At 40.2% G+C, this 11,556-nt stretch overlaps 1 pseudogene; it reads left to right on the forward strand.

The window, feature by feature from the left end:
- Nucleotides 1–295: 295 nt before the first annotated feature.
- Nucleotides 296–872, forward strand: LOC134366617 (high affinity copper uptake protein 1-like; annotated as a pseudogene).
- The last annotated feature ends 10,684 nt before the right edge of the window (nt 873–11,556 follow it).

The raw sequence follows: 11,556 nt of genomic DNA on the forward strand, positions 1-11,556 counted from the left end.
TAGGCAGCACTGTGGTAGCAGGCCTCTGTGAAGTGCCTGTCATATAGAGACAGGCCTTGAAGTCCTGGGGCCCTCTAGGCACTAGAGTAACATGCAGTTAAGCTTGGAGGATGGACCATGGATGGACTAGAACAGATATCCAGAGTTTCCCAGTCACTACGTTGTTCACTAAATGCTTCACAAGGACGCCGAGCTGGGCAGAAGTGGAGGGGTTTCTTAGGATTTGTGACAGGGTGATGGGTTAAGATTCTGAAAGGGAGACGCCAGTGGCTGGACGCAACTTTTCCTGGAAAAAATGGATCATTCCCATCATATGGAGATGAACAATATGGACCAGAACGGCACCATGCCATCTTCTCACCGTCACCCAGCCACTTCCGCCTCACACTCCCATGGCAGAGGAGACAGCAACGTAATGACCGTCATGCCTATGACCTTCTACTTTGGCTTTAAGAATGTGGGACTATTCCTTTCCAGTTCGATGATCAATACAGCTGGAGAAATGGCTGGAGCTTTTGTGGCAGGGTTTTTTACTAGCAGTGTTCTATGAAGGACTCAAGATAGCCCCAGAGAGCCTGCTGCCTAAGTCCACAAGTCAACATTCGCTATCATTCCATGCCTGTCCCAGGACCAGATGGAACCATCCTTATGGAGACACACAGAACTGTTGGGCAGCAGAGGCTGAGCTTCCCTCACCTCCTGCAAGCAGTGCTGCATGTCATCCAGGTGGTCCTCAGCTACTTCCTCATGCTCATCTTCATGACCTGCAGCAGATACCTCTGCACTGCAGTAGCAGCAGGGCCGGGACAGGGTAGTTTTTCTTCGGCTGGAGGAAGGCAGTGGTAGTGGGCATCACAGAGCATTGCCATTAACATCAGACTCCCTGGTGTGGCCTTGTCGATTGCAGTGGGAATTAGTGTGAGACTGGTAGACATGATTCCTGCTCTAATCATCCTTTCTTTCTCCTATCTGTACACACACACACACACACACCCCACTTAGAGGTTTAGTTTACAGTGTCTGCACTAAAGTGGTAACCTCCTAAACTGTTTTTCTAATAAGCCGAGACACCCATTTCCTTTGAGGAAAAGCCACCCATGAGATGTCTTCTCCTCCATCATCCTAGATCCAAGTTATATGTCCTTGTCTAACCCAGATAGCTTTCTATTCAGTGACTTTATCATCTGCTTCCTTTTTTAATCTTCTAGGGTTTTTCAGGTTTTTCTTGACAGACAATATGTGAATTTGGTGGGGGTTTTTTCTGGGTCAGTGGCAGAAAGGGATTAATTTCAGCCAGGGATGGCTGAAAATTGATGGCAGCTGAGGGACATTCTTACCCAACTAAACCTAGAACTTAAATTTAACATTGGAATATAAGTCCCAGTCTTTGGACTCAACGAGTGGGAAATACATTGTGCCTTTCTCTAGGTGTGATGTGTTGCACCAAAATCTTTGCAGTGTACAGAGGGGTGGATTGAGACTAAATACAGGCCTAGAGCTTGCAGAGTGTGAATTCTTGGGTGGCTGGCTCTTCAACTTGTGTTTCCACTTAACATTTTGATTAGAGTGAACTTGGCAATCAAAAAAAAAGAAAGACAATCAATTTGAGAAAATAGAAATAGATGTTTTAAAATAAAACCCTTGGCATTTTACTTTGACTTGGTATCCTGGTTTGTCCCAGCTGAATGAAACAAAAGAGTTTGAATTATTTTTTCCCATTATTGTTTCATGGGTCTGCCTCTAAACCAGTGATTTTCAAACTTTAGCATGCTGAAGTGATTCTGATACATGCTAAAACATGTGATGATTCCGATTCATGAAAACAGTGATTCTGATGCATGAAAAAACACTAGTTGCTGGACCGCAACTCAAGAGCCCAAAACTGGCAATTCTAAGTTCCCAGATGACTCTCCTGCTGATCGTCAGGGGACCACACTTTGAGAATCTCTCCTTTAAGCTAAAGAAGGATCACGTGGTGGGGTGGGCCACCTGGTATTGGGCATGGGAATTTGAAGTGCTGATTGGCAGGTGGTATATCTGGGCTTAACTCACCCAGTGAATGCTGCAGGTCAATACTTAATCATTCCTCATTTATTCAGCTCCAGTTGTGTGTATGTGTACCCAAGCACACATGCAAAATGGGCTATACAGCTAAAGTACTTTTATCAGCATGTATGAAATCACTAGTCCTTATTTTTAAAGATCTGTGGTTTCCTGGAAGTAATTTAAAGGTTGAGAGAGGCCTTAGATCTGAAGTATACAGCCAGTCATGGGCCAGACGGGCAAAAGCCCAGCTTTCTCTTTGGAGAGACTTAGAGTGTGGTCTTCTGATGGCCATATTTCCTCAGCCCTCAGCATCCATGCCCAAACCAGGCAGATGATCACCTTTCACCCGACCATCTTTGTTACTCTTGGGGACTTAATTAAATCACAAGTGGCTGAAACCTCTTTTCTCAATGAAGAATAACATTGGGTTTTTATTCTGTTCAGTTGTTATTCTACACTGCAGTCTTGTTCCCAGTCCAAACTACCTCTGTAAAGTGATTCTCCCTGTGCTGGTCTGTTAAGTCCTGCCCTCCTTGGTGCTAAATCCAATTGTGCCTCAGAGCAGAGGAGACAAAGTACAGCTGAGCTGTCCTACTGGCCTGTTGCGGTTTGCAAGTTCATACTTTCTCTGTGGGTGCCGGTTAACTACTGGAGAGTGAGGAATGTGTACTTCTGTGGCTTTGAACCAAGAGAGGGTTATAAGCTTACTGAATTGAGGTGAAAATCCAAGATCCTGCAGAGCTAGATGCTTTTCTCTCATCCCCCTTCGCATGAACAAAGTGAATGACAGGTACTGACAGAGTCCGCCATTAAGGCATAAATAGCCTGTTGTTGTCTCAGAAGCCAAGGAATAAGAAAACCATGAGAAATAAATAAGAATCGATGTTTAGTAGTGACTTTGGTGCTCTCTAGAAGTCTCAGTGTGAGCTGCTATAAACTACCTTTCCAGAAACAGAACTTTATTAGTAAAGTCAGAAAATTCAAGGCCAGTTAAGACAGAGTGCTATGAATTTGAAACCCACAAAAAGAAACCGTTTGGGATAGGTCTTCAGGTATTCAGGATAGAAATAATCTCCTGAAGAACCTGAATTTCAGAGATTCTTAGACTAGATTGCCAAAGGATAAAGCCAGTGAAGGGAAAAAAAAAACATTAAAGCTTAAATTCCATCTTTCTTGAGCTCTAGGATTGTGATAATATAGTGATCTCACTAACTTTCATTTCTGTGTCCCTGTTCCTTGGAATTTAACGCCTGACTTCTTTGTTCCTGTTGGATCCAAACTTCTCCTTTTCCTCCTTCCCTGTTCACATCTATTAGAAGACTGTATCTTCATTTTTCTGGCCCCTTACTCTGCCCTCCTTTTCTCTCCCTTTCAGTCTTCTATCCCATATGTCTAGTTTACTAAATCTCTCTAGCCCTCCTGATTCAGTGGACATTGCTATGCTATGGATATAAATACCAACCAAAAGTTGGTATTAATAAATCTGTTACACACCTTAAGCATGCTTCGAGAAGCAATTGCCCCACTGGAATTTCTATAAGGCTGGGTAAACGGCTACCCAGTACCCTCCCCAGAATTACAGAACCTTAGGTTCTGTCTCCAGTCTATGGTGGCAGAATGCTCAGCACCCTCACTGCCCACAAACAGGGAATCATCACTGTGTACACTAGGGGATTGGAAATGAAGGTTTCTTCACTACTTCTATGGTAGGGTCATCCAGAATTCCCTTTCAGGCTATGGGTACTGGTCTTGGGTTCTAGTCACAAGGGGTTCCTTATAAGGAGCTGGGGGCAGGGGAGGGTCAGGGGGTAGATTTTCATGTCATTTAATTTTGATCCTGGGGCCGGCCCGTGGCTCACTTGGGAGAGTGCGGTGCTGATAACACCAAGGCCACGGGTTCGGATCCCATATAGGAATGGCCGGTTAGCTGACAACACCAAGTCAAGGGTTAAGATACCCTTACTGGTCATCTTTTTAAAAAAATAATAGTAATAATTTTGATCCTACCCTCTGCAACTGCTTCTTCAAAAGATACATTTAAAAATACAAAGCCTGCATTTGATATAATGCTTTAATCACTGGGTCTACAATTAACGTTGACTGTTTTAGATTGCAAGCTCCCAGAGAGCAGTATTGCTGTAGTAGGAATGTTTTAACAATGTCATGTGCAAAAGAACAAAATAAATATTTTGATTTTGTGATTCTAAAAAAAAAAAAAAAAAGCTTCACAGGACAGGAGTATTTAGACTTGTGCCTGTGAAATTTGTACCACAAGGTGTGTTTGAACTGTCCAAGTTCATTCAAATATAAGTGTAAACTGTATCTGGGTGAATTTTATAGTTACGTAATTCATGAGAAATCCAGAATATGGTAGATTCTAGAGAACAAATGACTCATTTTCTTCTATAAATAAATTGTAAGAAAAAAAAGAGGAAAATGGAACCTATAAACTAAAAGAAAATTAAGATACATATCAACCAAGTGCAATGTGTGAAGTTTGTCAGGATACTGATTTGTAGAAATCATTCATTTTTTAAAAATGAGACAATGGGAAAAATTAGAACATTTATTGGATATTTGAGAAAATAAGGAATTGTTTTAATCTTTTAGGCATGATAACAGTATTGTGGTTATGTAGGAAGAACGAAAGAAAGAAGGAGACAGAGAGAGAGAGGAAGGAAGGAAGGAGAAAGAAAAAGAATTTGACTGGCCTTTGTCCCCAGTTTCTGTGAGGTAACCTCTAAGCCCTTGAAATTTCCCAAGTGATAGGAGTGTCTTTGTTATTCATGGTGGGCCTCTCACAACCCACTTGATAGTTTAAGCTAACAGGTGGCTCAGAATGGGGGCTGGCCAGGCCGGAAGCCCTACCATATAATTAAAAGGTTGGAGCTGTGAACCACATGATATCAGCCTGATCTATGGAAACAGAGGGAGGCTGGAGATTGAGTTCAACCATATGTGCAATGATGCCATCAATCATGCCACACAATGAAACCCCAGTAAAAAACTCTGGACGCCAAAGCTTGTATGAGCTTCCTGAGTTGGCAATATTCCACATGTACTGCCATATATCAATGCTGGGAGGGTAACACATCCCACAGCACATAGAAACTTTACATTTGGAATCCTCCCAGTCCACGACTCTGTCCCATGTGTCTCTTCTAATTTGCCTCCTTTGCCTGTAATAAACATGGCTGTAAGTATATTAGGTTTCAGTGAATTCTATGAGTCTTCCCAGAAAATTATCAAAATTGAAGGTGGAAGAAATACTACTCTGCCATAAAAAAGAATGAAATTCTCTAATTTGCAACAACATGGATGAGCTTGGAGAAACCTATGTTGAGTGAAATAAGCAAAGCACAGAGGGATAAATATCATATGTACTCTCATAAGTGGGAGCTAAGAGATAAAGAAGAAAGTAAAGAAAGACCACAGTGGTGCATTGGACTTGCAGAGAGAGAGAGAACATACCTAGGGACACAAAGTGGAGTGAGGAAAGGGGGATGGGAAGGGAGGTCAGCGACAATTGAGGGGATAATTGGGTGGGGGACATGGGGTATAATCACACTTTGTGGTAATGGACATGCTGCCAGGATGGATCTGGCCATCACATCTTAGGCATAAGTGGTGACAATTTGCTTTGGACCCCATGTATATTCATAACCAATAAAAAATATTAATTAATTAATTTTTTAAAAAAATTGAAGGTGGTTTTGCCCCTCTTCCCTTCAAACTTGTAGTCGGTGTCAGAAATCTTGGGCAGATGTGGCAGTCTGGAGGAATGTGCCCTTAACCTTAAGTTTGGCTAATTCCAGGTAGAAAGTAGAGAAAAGAAGGCCTGTCTTTAAAGATACGTATGGAAGCATTTACAGATGAACTAGTATGCCTTGAATATGCTGCAAAATAACTTAGCAGGTGGGGAGAAGAGAGTTAGGACATAGACTGGCCTTGTGGAATGACAGAAAATGGATGCTGGAAATGTGGAGGTTCATGAAACTATTGTTTCTACATTGTATATGTTTTACATTTTCCAAAATGAAAATAATATCATGATCTTTGTAGAAAAAATGCACATTCCTACCTTACACTATGTAGTAGGCAGAATTCTAAGATGGTCCCCAACATTCCAGGCCTGTGGTATACATTATACCTTGTCCCAGTGATTCAAACACTAATTTAGGTGGTGCTATGAAGTTTTGCAGATTTGATTAAGATTCCAAATCAATTGACTTTAAGATTATCCTGGGTGGGCCTGACCAAATCAGGTGAGTCCTTGAAAGGGATTGGACTCTTTCTGGAGAACAGATTCAGTCAGAGAGATTTGAAGCATGAGAGGAATTTGACATAAGGCAGGTTCTTTGTTGCCGGCTTTGAAGATGGAAGGGGGCCACGTGGCAAGGAATGTGGATGGCCTCTGGGGACTAAGAGCAGCCTCTGGCTAACAGCTGGCAAGGAAATGGGAACTTTAGTCTGACAGTTGAAGGAACTAAATTCTACTACAGCCACATTAGCTTGGAAGAGGACTTCCAGTTCCAAATGAGCACAGACAGCCAACAACTCACTTTCAACCTTGTGACTTCCTCAGCTGAGAATTCGGCTATGTTAGACCAGACTTTTGACCTATGGAAAAGTGAGCTGATAAATGTGTGCTGTCCTAAAATGCTAAATTTGTGTTCATTTGTTACACAGCAGTAGGGAACTAACACACGTATCAACTAAAAATAAATTTTAGTTATGAAAAATAAAGCTTTACAAATTTTTGAACCAACTTTAGAAAAATATATTCATTACCACGGTACAGGGAAGGATTTCCTAAAATACAAAAAGCACAAACTCTAAAGAAAAAGATCAATAAATTAAATTATACTAAAATTATATACTTCTGGACTATAAAATGCACCAAAAAGTAAAGTGAAAAGAAAATCCATGGACTAGGAGATGCTATTTGCAACACATAAAACTTACAAAGAATATTTTTTAGGATCAGTAGGGAAAAAAACAAGCCAACAGGATATGAATTGGTAACTTACAGAAGAAGAAGCTTGAAAAGCCAACAAATATATGAAAAGATGCTTTATGTGACTATTCGTCAAAGAAATATGAGTTAAAACAGTAATCAAGTACAATTTCACCCCATTGGATGAAAAAAAATTAAAAATTCAGACAATACGGAGTTTTGATGAAGATGTAGAATAATAGAAACTCCTGTGCCCTGCTGATGCGAGAGTAAATTGGTACAGGCACTTTCGAGAGCAATGTGATAATATCTAGTAATATTGAAGGTGTATATACCATTTGACCCAGCAATTCTACTTATGGAATATATTCTAGAGAAAATCTTTTTTTTTTTTTCCTAGAGAAAATTTTGTACATAAGCTCAGGGAAATATACACAGGTATCACTGCAACATTATTGAAAAACTGTGAACAACCTAAATGTCCATCAACAGGAGAATGAAACTAAGCTTTCATTTTTTTTCAGTTCTCAATACATTTCTTTAATCTTGACTGCCAGCCCATCTGCAAATCTGTGAGTGAACCACCCCAGTTGGAAACGAATTGCCTATTTCACCGGCTCCTAAGAGTTACCCATCATTCTCTCAATTGTTGTCATCCACAGAAAAATGTTTTCACTGGCTGTGATCTTCAAAGAAGGCCTCTGAGCCAACAGGAATCAAAAGGGCCTAATATATCTGGAAATGTGCTTTCACTCAAGGATGAAATGACTTGCTAAAGTGAGCTGGAAATTGCTGAGCTGAAAGAGAATATGGATAATCCAAGTGATGCAAATGAATGCTTTTAAGCTATTGAAAAGGGAATCTTCTTTTGAAAGGTCTTCCCCAGTTCCTATAAGAATTAATTTCATTTAATGAAGCTGAGCATAAGCAAAGCTTAGTGTCTAAAAGTCATTCTGTGGATTCTTCCAAACATACTAGCATTAGGCATCACGTTCTGCTATTTGGAACACATCCAACTTCTTAAATCCCCTCCAAATTTTGCCATCTTCATTTTGGTTTTCTTCACACCAGGTGGAAATTGTCTGAATGAGACACTGGCTAATAAAAGCATGAAATACCCTCAAGAAGTTGCTTATGTATGAATCTTAAAAAATAAAGAAAACGGAGAAAGGATTTTTTGGAGGGTCTTTTATCTGTTCCTGATGAATGTTCACTTTTAAAAGGGTTTTTATATCCATTCTAGATCCAATTTATATTTTATTTACATTGAATGTTTATCAGGAAGTACATGTTGGAAGCAGGTATACATTGTATTATTTATATTTGTATTTCTTGGATACTATCTAATGCTTTCCATTATTATAATTGACTGAACAGAACTAGCCAAGATACATTTTTCCATTTTTGCTGATAAATAATTACACTGTAGTGATATTTAGAACTTCAAATAACGTATTTTCCTAAAATATTCCAATGGCAGAGTTATGTATGAGATGCTACAAAATGTGAGTTTGATTAAAGGTTTTATGAATAATCATCACATAATTACCCAGATTTATCACTTTAAACTAAATGAAAATTGTTTGTGGCAGGTTTGTATGAACATGAAAGTGCTGACTTTTGTGCTCCTTTGCTCAGTTTGAACTGTGCCACATTGTGACTGGCAAAGCCATTTTCTCTTTGTGCCAATTATCCAAAAATGAGTTCAAAGAGCTTTTTCATTTACCTAAGTGTGCAAAATCAAAAACTTAATTATTCAGTCAAAGTGCTTGGCAAACTTAATTCCAGCATCCCCATTTTACATATGATATAATGGGAGCCCAGAGAGGTAAAATAACTTGCATAATTTGCACAGTTAATGGTAAAGATTGATTTTCATCCTGGTCTCTAGCCCACTGTCCTATGATTCCTTCCATTCATCTAAACTGCTTTGGGTAATTGATGGATTTCTGGAGGCTCTATTTTCCCTCTCTCCAGTAATTTAAGATTAAATTTAACCTTTCCCCTGGGGCTCTCCACCACATTCACATGTAGGCATGCAGTCATTCACATGGATCCCATAGTCGAGGAAATGGAAAGACCCTATTCACTCTCTTTTTTTTCATTTATATTTTTCATTGTACATGTTTATGGGGTACAGTTTGTTGTTTCAGTACATGCATGTATTGTATAATGATCTAATCAGAATAGTATATCTGTCACCTAAACAGTTATCATTGCTTTGTGGTTATAACGTTCAAGATCCTCTTTTCTGGCTATCTTGAAATACACCATACAGTATTATTAGCTATTGTCACTGCAGGGCACCAGAACTTATTCTTCCTATCTACTTGTAACTTTGTAACTTTGTACCGGTCTACCAACCTTTCCCCCTCCCTTCTGCTTCTGGTAACCACTATTCTACTCTATTTCTCTGTTTTTTCTGTTTTTAAATTTATTTTTCTTAATTGACCCATGATAATTGTACATGTTTATGGGGTACAGTATGATATTTAGCTATATTCATACTGTGTGCAATGATCATATCAGGGTGCTTAGCATATCCATCACCTCAAACATTTGTCACTTCTTTGTGTTAGGAACATTCAGCATCATCTCGACTAGCTGTTCAAAGATACACAGTACTTTGTTGTTAACCACAGTCTCCCTATATTACTATAGAACCCTACATCCCATTCTTCCTACCTCTCTATTTTGTATCCATTGACCACCTTCTCCCCATCCCCCTCTTCTCCCTCCCCCCACCAGTCTCTAGTAACTGCTATTCTATTCTTTACTTCTATGAGATCAGCTTTTTTAGCTTCCACATATGAGTGAGAACATGTGGTGTTTCTTTCTTTCTGTGCCTGGCTTATTTCACTTAACATAATTTTCTCCAAGCTCATCCATGTTGCTGTGAATGGCATAATTTCATTCTTTTTTATGACCAAGTAGTAGTATTCCATTGTGTATATGTACCACATTTTTTTAATCCATTCATTCATGGAAGCACATTTAGGTTGGTTCCAACTCTTGGCTTTTGTGCATTCAAGAACTATTCACTCTTTTACCAATTCATTTATTCAACGGATATTTATTAAGCACCTACTAGGTTCTAGGAGCTGTTCTAAGCTCTGAGGGTGTAGCAATAAACAAAATAGACAGAAAACCCATGCTCTTGTGGAACTTGCACTATAGTGGGAAAAATACATGATAAACAAATACATACAATATTTAGCATGGAAGACGGTGGAAAATGCTATAGAGAAAAATAAACCAGGGAAGGGGGAGAAGGAGCATCAGGGGGGAGAGGGATGAGGTCGAAATTTTAAATAGGATGGTCAGAGAGGTCTTCCCTGAGGAGGTGACATTTGAGCAAAGACCTGAGAGAGATGAAGGACCAAACCATGTGGTTAGGGGAGGAGAGCACTCCCAGCAAAAGAAACAGCCCATGCAGAGGCCCGGTGTGGGACGCAGGCCTGGCCTGTTTGAGGAGCAGCTAGGAGCCAGTATAGTGGGAACAGGATGAACAAGGAGGAAAGAGTGTTACAGGGCACACTCTGGCTGAGGCTCCTCAAAATTGATATTGAACTCACAAATCCAGCTGCCTGCCCCCATACAAAAGCAAACCAATCCAAAGTGAAATGTTGGTGAAAATGGAAGTCAGCTTTTTTAAAATTTTATTTTATTTTATTTTTTTCTTGTCTTTTTCGTGACCGGTACTCAGCCGGCCATTCCTATATAGGATCCGAACCCGCGGCCGGAGCGTCGCCGCGCTCCCAGCGCTGCACTCTCCCGAGTGTGCCACGGGCTTGGCCCGGAAGTCAGCTTTTATTCAGGAATACCAGTGATCTGAGAGGGGAGATGTTGGGCTAATCCATCTTTCCAGTAAACTTGGAGAATGGCCAAACTAAAGCCATCTCAAAGACTCACATTTACTGAGGGGTTTTATTTTTTTTTTTTAATTTTATTTTGTCGATATACATTGTAGCTGATTAATGCTCCCCATCACCAAAACCTCCCTCCCTTCTCCCTCCCCCCCTCCCCCCCAACCATGTCCTTTCTGTTTGTTTGTTGTATCAACTTCAAATAATTGTGGTTGTTATATCTTCTTCCCCCCCCCCCCCGGTTTGTGTGTGTATGTGTGTATGTGTGTGTGTGAATTTATATATTAATTTTTAGCTCCCACCAATAAGTGAGAACATGTGGTATTTCTCTTTCTGTGCCTGACTTGTTTCACTTAATATAATTCTCTCGAGGTCCATCCATGTTGTTGCAAATGGCAGTATTTCATTCGTTTTTATAGCTGAGTAGTATTCCATTGTGTAGATGTACCACATTTTCCGTATCCACTCATCTGATGATGGGCATCTGGGCTGGTTCCAACTCTTGGCTATTGTAAAGAGTGCTGCGATGAACATTGGGGAACAGGTATACCTTCGACTTGATGATTTCCATTCCTCTGGGTATATTCCCAACAGTGGGATGGCTGGGTCGTATGGTAGATCTATTTGCAATTGTTTAAGGAACCTCCATACCATTTTCCATAGAGGCTGCACCATTTTGCAGTCCCA

This window comes from Cynocephalus volans, chromosome X (assembly GCF_027409185.1).
Source record: "Cynocephalus volans isolate mCynVol1 chromosome X, mCynVol1.pri, whole genome shotgun sequence".
NCBI classification, from domain to species: domain Eukaryota; kingdom Metazoa; phylum Chordata; class Mammalia; order Dermoptera; family Cynocephalidae; genus Cynocephalus; species Cynocephalus volans.